The 7,378-nt window shown below is 37.7% G+C and overlaps 1 pseudogene; it reads left to right on the top strand.

Moving 5' to 3' along the window:
- The first annotated feature begins 2,613 nt into the window (after positions 1-2,613).
- On the top strand, positions 2,614-6,882 carry LOC147406151 (uncharacterized; annotated as a pseudogene).
- Positions 6,883-7,378: the final 496 nt, after the last annotated feature.

The raw sequence follows: 7,378 nt of genomic DNA, 5'->3' as shown, positions 1-7,378 counted from the left end.
AAAGGATTTTCAATGAAGTTTGAGCCCTTCCATGGCTAGAGAAAGGGTTAAAAGTATGTAGAAATGAAGGATTTACTTCTCTCAAGCTTCAACCAACCCAAATGAAAGAGTTGGAGTTGTTATATATGAGAAGAGACCAAATTCATGGCTCAACGGTCATAAATATGACCGTTTGAGCATTTGCTGTCGGTGGCACCATCAGGACTGTCGATGGCACCGTCAACCACAAGTGAGGCACATCAGTAAATTATCAAAATGCCCCCGCAGAGTGTTTTGACTATAACTTTCAAACGGTAGCTCTTTTTTGTATGCCGTTTGGGGAGCTGATAGACATTACTATTTAGAATATCCCCAAACTTCCACCAAGGGGTGGGTCATGATAAAAATAGGTAAAATGACCAAAATACCCTTTTTATCATTTTTGGTCAAAACGAGCTTTCGGGAAGTCCGACGTCGAAACGGTTCGAAGGTGAGCTAGATTTTACCTATATAATGACACCTATAAAATACCAAGGACAGAAAATGATTTTAGAGTGGTCAAATCTTTAATGTCCCCTCTATGTCCATATTCAATTCCCAAAAGGTCCGATGAGCGAACGGGTCGAGGAAAGAGTTTTCCTAATTACAACGAGTCGACCTATCAATCATCTAAGTGTTGGAAAATGGTATTAGGTAGTCTCATTACCTCTTAAGATTTGTGCATACACATGGAAGCTTTTTGTCGAGGCATGTACGGTTGAGCAGCTTTAACAAAGTCTTCATATGTCTTCAATAGTAAATCGATCCGATACTCAACATGTGTCTCGGGATTGACCAAATATGGAACTTACACTTTCCAGTATAGTACGACCAATCCAAAAGATCCCCATTCTGTTTATGGATCTACAAAATCAGGCAATTCCCTAAGATCACCATCCATGAAAGGGGGAAAGCCTGATTTGCGGCAAGGGTCCATAAATAACACATTTAACACAAAAAAAGGATCTTTTGACGGATTGGAGGTCTAACCAGTTCCTTAATTATTTTCTCTACCTCTCTAACTTAAGCGTTAGAGTGATTTTGGTAGGTACCACGTCGATACAAAAAGGGAGGTGACGGGAACGACTTTGGATCAATGAGATAGAATCCATCAGCACCGTCCATCGGATTCTAATCGCACAGTTAGAATGAAGTTTTCTTGTGAGAAGGGATACCTTTTACAATTGTTAGGGTGCAACTTATTTGTTGATAAGACTAAAATGAAGATATCTACCTTGTACCTTCAACTATTAATGGACCTGGATGACATCCATGGATATGTCTCACTTCAAGAGCAAGTATTAACAGATTGCAAGGCATCTTACCTTTTTAGAGGTATATCTCTCACCCTAAAATTATTCTTTTTTAATGCCCTTATAGTGTGAGCCTATCATATGTTTTCTAGTTTCACACCATGACTAATGATGAGTTTCTAAGTATTTTAATTATTTCATATATTTTGAAGGCACTTATTTACTTTTTATTAGTATTATTCAATATTTTATATAAGAAATCATGTTAAGGTCAATTTTATGCCTTATGATGAATAATTGCTTAATCCATGCATTTTGGCATGTATGTATATGTAATTAAAGGAGTTTAATTATATACAAATTATTTTGGAGGTGTCTCGAAGACAATTCAGTTCAATCAATGACCCATTGTACAAAATTTGAAGTTCCACTATACTCAAGGAATGGATAGGGACAAATCACCATAGTTTGGGAGAAATCAAGCTCAAGGCCACCATGGCGTGGTCAAACTAGGTGGTGGGGTAGTTGATGAATCAAGTAAGGCCATGAGCCTCCTCCTAATTGATTCTCACGTGTTGATGATTGTTGTGGAGGATATTTGTCCCTAGGTACCAAGGAACAACATGTGGCACTTAGGGATTCAAGTTTGGTATGAAGATACAAAAATAAGCTAGGTGGCTCAGTCACAAATCAATCATGGGTTCAGGTCTTGGTTGGATAAAATCAAGGATTAGATCAAAAGAGGTTAAAATTCTGGTGAGGAAAAAAAAAAAGAGGAATATATGAGGGCCAGATATTTACTAGATACATTCCCAAATAATTAATTAAGATCTACCTTCTAAATTGGATAAGGGTCAAATCGGTAATAGGATCTAAAGGGATCCTTAGGTTTCATCTTTATAAATAGATGGACAGAGGTACTAAAAGGTATGAGTTCTCCCCCTTCTAAATTTTACAATATCTTTGTACTAAAGTTTTAACTTGAGCGTTAGAGAGGTGTTGTTACAGGCATACTATTGAGAAGGTCAATGATATCCAACCATTCATTGAAGAATATATTGCATTAGTTGTATATCTATTTAGTTTCCTTATCCACTCATTGACAGATATATTATATTGGTTGTATATTTGTTTAGTTACCTTATATACTTAGATTACCTAGAATAGATTAACATGATTGTAGGAAATCTTTTGTATAAAGCTACATCTTCTAAGTCAATAAAATTCAATTCAAAGGAAAATTGTCTTTTCCTTTCTTTACATGGTATTAGAGCAGGGAATGATACCCTAACTTTTTGTCCTCTTTCTTTTGCCTTCTTTTTTATCTCTATTTTCCATTATCATGGCAAACCAACAATCTTTGAAAAGAGGCATGCTTGATGCTGCCAATCCATATTTTCTCCATCATTCTGATCATCGAGGAATGGTGCTTGTTTCCAAACCCCTTAATGGGGATAATTATTCGACATGGTGTAGAGCCATGACGATTTCTTTGAATGCCAAATCCAAGTTAGGCTTCATAGACGGGACCACCACAATGCCATCTGCCACAGCCAAACTAGACGACTATGCTTCGTGGAAAAAATGCAACGATATGATCCTCTTTTGGATTCTCAATTCACTCACACAGGATTTTGCAGACAGCATCATTTTTTCAACCACCGCCCAAGAGGTATGGGAAGACCTTCAGGATCATTTTTCTCAAAGTAATGCCCCTCGTATTTTTCAGATAGAGAAAGATATTACTTGTGTTGCTCAAGATCAGATGACTGTTGCGGCTTATTACACAAGGTTGAAAAAATTATGGGATTAACTAAGATCCTATAATAACACTATTTGCTATTGTGGGGCAGACCATAAGAGACACAGATTGATGCAATTTCTCATGGGACTCAATGAATCCTACAGTGCAATCCGAAGGCAAATTCTATTGATGAATCCACTACTTGATGTTGCCAAGGCTTACTCTTCCATTGTATAAGAAGAGAAGTAGCGAAGCTTAGGGGTTGCACGTGAAACGATGAAAAACTCAGCCATGATTGTTCGAAGGGTGAACCGGTGGCTCTGGCTATTCGACATGGAAGAGGTTCTTCTTCCCGTTCCAACTCATCTAATCGAAAACCTTTGCATTGCTCTTATTGTGACCGCGGCCATCATGTGTGAGAAACATGTTGGAAGCTGAATGGGTACCCACTAGAACACCTTAAACATGCATCAAACAGGCCCAATCAAGGAAACACTCATTTTAAGTGCAACAATAGCCATTAGTCTTCAGTCAACAATGTCAAGGAGGATCCAATAATGCAGGAAGTGTCGTCAGTGACAAATGGGCTCTTTGATTTGCAAATCCAGCAAATATTATTTATCATATAGGGTAAAGAGACGACACAATCCACCAATCCTAAAGCTAACGCTGCTAATGCTTCCTCAGGTCTGTTACAAACATTGTTGCACCTCCATCAATTAATTATCGACAGTAGTGCAACAGACCACATTACTTCATCTCCATCTTTACTTGTTAATAGCAATTAAAACACCCTTTTGCCACCAGTTGCTATGCCAAGTGGAGAACAAGCCCCCATTACATCCATTGGAAATTTACCTTTGAATTCTGCTGTTACTTTAAAAAATGTGCTTGGTGTGCCATCTTTTAAGGTGGATTTAATGTCTGTGAGTCAAGTTACCAAAGATCTCAATTATTCAGTAACCTTTTTCCCTTATTGTTGTATTTTGCAGGACTTGATGACGAAGACGACGATTGGTTTGGGTGAACAACGAGACGGAATTTATTACTTGGTTGCGTTAGCATCAGAGAAGCCAAAACCTCAAACTCCATCCGCAACAGCCACTTCTTGCCTTTTACCCAATTCTCAAGTCGCCTCCTCCACCGTTTTGTGGCATCATCGATTAGGGCATTTGTCTTCCTCTAGATTAGAGTTTATGGCAAAACATTTGTTAAATTTCCCTTTCGAGTCCAATAATGCTTGTGATCTTTGTGTACTTGCAAAATAAAGTCGACTTCCATTTTTTGTTAGTTCAATTTCGTTTGTTCGACCTTTTGAATTAATTCATTGTGACATTTGGGGCCCCTATAAAATTACCTCTTTTTCTGGTGCGAAATATTTTTTGACTATTGTGGATGATTATTCTAGATTCACAAGGGTATTTTTTATGCATCACAAAAATGAAACACAACATTTACTTATCAATTTTTTCTCATTTTTCCAAACACAATTCCATGTTTCTATAGCCAACATTCGGGTTGATAATGGAGGAGAATTCTTCTCTATGTGGGAATTTTTTAAACAAGAAGGAACTACTTATCAACATTCTTGTGTCTATATTCATCAACAAAATGGGTTCGTAAAGACATCGCCATATTCTTAAGTCAACTAGAGCTTTTCGTTTTCAAGCCCACCTTCCTTTACATTTTTGGGTAGAATGTGTTTCCACTGCTGTTTACATAATTAATCGTTTTTCCACACCACCCCTTTCTCACCAAACTCCTATTGAACGACTTTATAGCAAGCTTCCTTCTTATTCCCATCTTCGAGTTTTTGGGTGTCTTGCATATGCTATTGATGTGCACATCCCCCATAAATTCGCTTTTCGAGCCAAACGTTGTATTTTTATTGGTTATCCAGTTGGTCAAAAAGCTTACAAGCTCTATGACCTCGCCACTCATCAAATGTTCACCAGCCGTGATGTTATTTTTCATGAAACTATTTTTCCTTATGAGTCCATTTTATCCACTTCCTCAAATTCAACTATTGTGATTCCTCTTTCTATATCCTCACTAGTCCAACAACCCCATCACCAGAAATAGTTTCTCCCGTCCAACAACCCTCACCACTGAATCCAAATTCTCCTCAACCATCATATGTTAGTCTTCCTCCTGAACCCATTTTACACAGTTCTCAATGATCTCATCACCTTCCCATGACTTTATGTGATTATGTTTGCAACCAAGTAACATTTCCCAACCATTTGCCGCATTTGTCATCAGGTCCACAAAAAGGTATGCGATATCCCCCTTGTAATTTTGTCTCTTATTATCGTTACTCACCACAACATTACTCTTTTACAACTGCTGTCAGTCAAGATATTGAGCCTACATCTTATATCAAAGCAGCTTCTCATTCTCGTTGGTAAGAAGCAATGCAATATGAATTGGCCGCTTTAGAAGCCAACCACACTTGGTCCCTCACTTCTCTTCCTCCTGGTAAAAAGCCTATTGGTTGTCGTTGGGTTTATAAATTCAAACGACACTCGGATGGCACTATTGAGCGTTTCAAGGCTCGTTTGGTTGTGAAAGGTTACACACAGCTGGAAGGTATAGATTACCATGACACATTTTCCCCCACTGCTAAAATGATCACTGTTCGTTGTTTATTGGCTTTAGTAGCTGCCCAGAATTGGTCTCTTCACCAACTTGATGTTAACAATGCTTTTCTTCATGGTGATCTCTATGAACAAATTTATGTCTCCACCTCCTGGTCTTCGACGATAGGGGGAGAATCTAGTGTGTCGCCTTCACAAGTTGTTATATGGCTTAACACAAGCTTCCCGACAATAGTTTGCCAAGTTCTCTACAACTATCCAAGCTGCTGGATTTGTTCAATCCAAAGCACATTACTTGTTATTCACATATCGGAAAGGGAAATCTTTTACAGCTTTGTTGATATATGTTGATGACATTCTTATTACGGGTAATGATGTCAATGCCATATTAGCTCTCAAGAACTTTCTGCATAGTCATTTTCGAATTAAAGATTTGGGTGATTTGAAGTATTTTCTGGGTATCGAAGTTTCTCAGTTAAAGAAAGGTATTTCCATCTCGCAACGAAAATATACTTTATAAATTTTAAAAGATGGTGGATTTTTGGGTGCTAAACCTATGAACTTTCCCATGGAGCAAAACATAAAGCTTTCGGATTCAGGTGAATTGCTTAAAGATCCATCTGAGTATAGGCGACTTGTTGGACGACTAATTTATTTGACTATTACTCGGCCGGATATCACCTACTCAGTCTATGTGTTAAGTAGATTCATGCATGCACCACGCAAACCACACATGGAAGCTGCCTTGCGCAGGTTACGTTATTTGAAAAGTAGTCCAAGACAAGGTTTGTTTTTCCCTTCTCAAAATGATTTATCTTTGCGAGCTTTTTCTGATTCGGATTGGGCAGGTTGTCCAATATCTCGTAGATCCACTACGGGCTATTGTGTTTTTCTGGGATCTTCTCTTGTTTCCTAACGGACAAAGAGGCAAAAAATCGTATCTCTCTCCTCAACAGAAGCCAAATATAGAGCCATGACAAGTACATGCTGTGAATTATCTTAGTTGCATTCATTATTAATAGATTTGAGAATATTGCATCCAAAGCCAGCATTGTTATATTGTGATAACATAGCTGCCTTACATATAGCCGCCAATCCCGTTTTTCATGAAAGAACTAGATATATAGAGATGGATTGTCATTTTTTCTGTGACAAACATATTGCTTCAACAAATCAGCTTGTGGATGTGTTCACAAAGCCATTGGAAAAGGAAGCTTTCTCAACTATGATGCGCAAGTTGGGAGTTCTTGACATTCACTCTCAAACTTGAGGAGGAGTGTTGAGAAGGTCAATGATATCCAGCCATTCCTTGAAGAATATATTGCATTAGTTGTATATCTGTTTTGTTTCCTTATCCACTCATTGACAGATATATTGTATTGGTTGTATATTTGTTTAGTTGCCTTTTATACTTAGATTACCTAGAATAGATTAGCATGATTGTAGGAAATCTTTTGTATAAAGCTACATCTTCTAATTCAATAAAATTCAATTCAAAGGAAAATTTTCTTTTCCTTTCTTTACACATACCCAGGGGTACGAGAAGATGAGATCGCGAGATCATCATAGATCTCAAGGTAGTGCAAGTTTTTTGCATGTACAATTTGGCATTGTCTATGAGAATCATACAAGGAGAAACGACTATGCTCTACCAGCCATGGTCAGTTTACAGTAAGGATTTAAAATTTGATTTTGTTAAGGGACACATCATGGATTGTTGATCAGATTTTTAGATTGCAAAGTGATGGTCAAACACTAGCGATAGG

The sequence above is a fragment of the Akebia trifoliata genome, chromosome 3 (assembly GCF_017979445.1).
Source record: "Akebia trifoliata isolate Shusen 1 chromosome 3, ASM1797944v1, whole genome shotgun sequence".
NCBI classification, from domain to species: Eukaryota; Viridiplantae; Streptophyta; class Magnoliopsida; order Ranunculales; family Lardizabalaceae; genus Akebia; species Akebia trifoliata.
The sequence above is the reverse complement of the archived record's forward strand: the minus strand, read 5'-3'. Positions and strand labels throughout refer to the sequence as shown.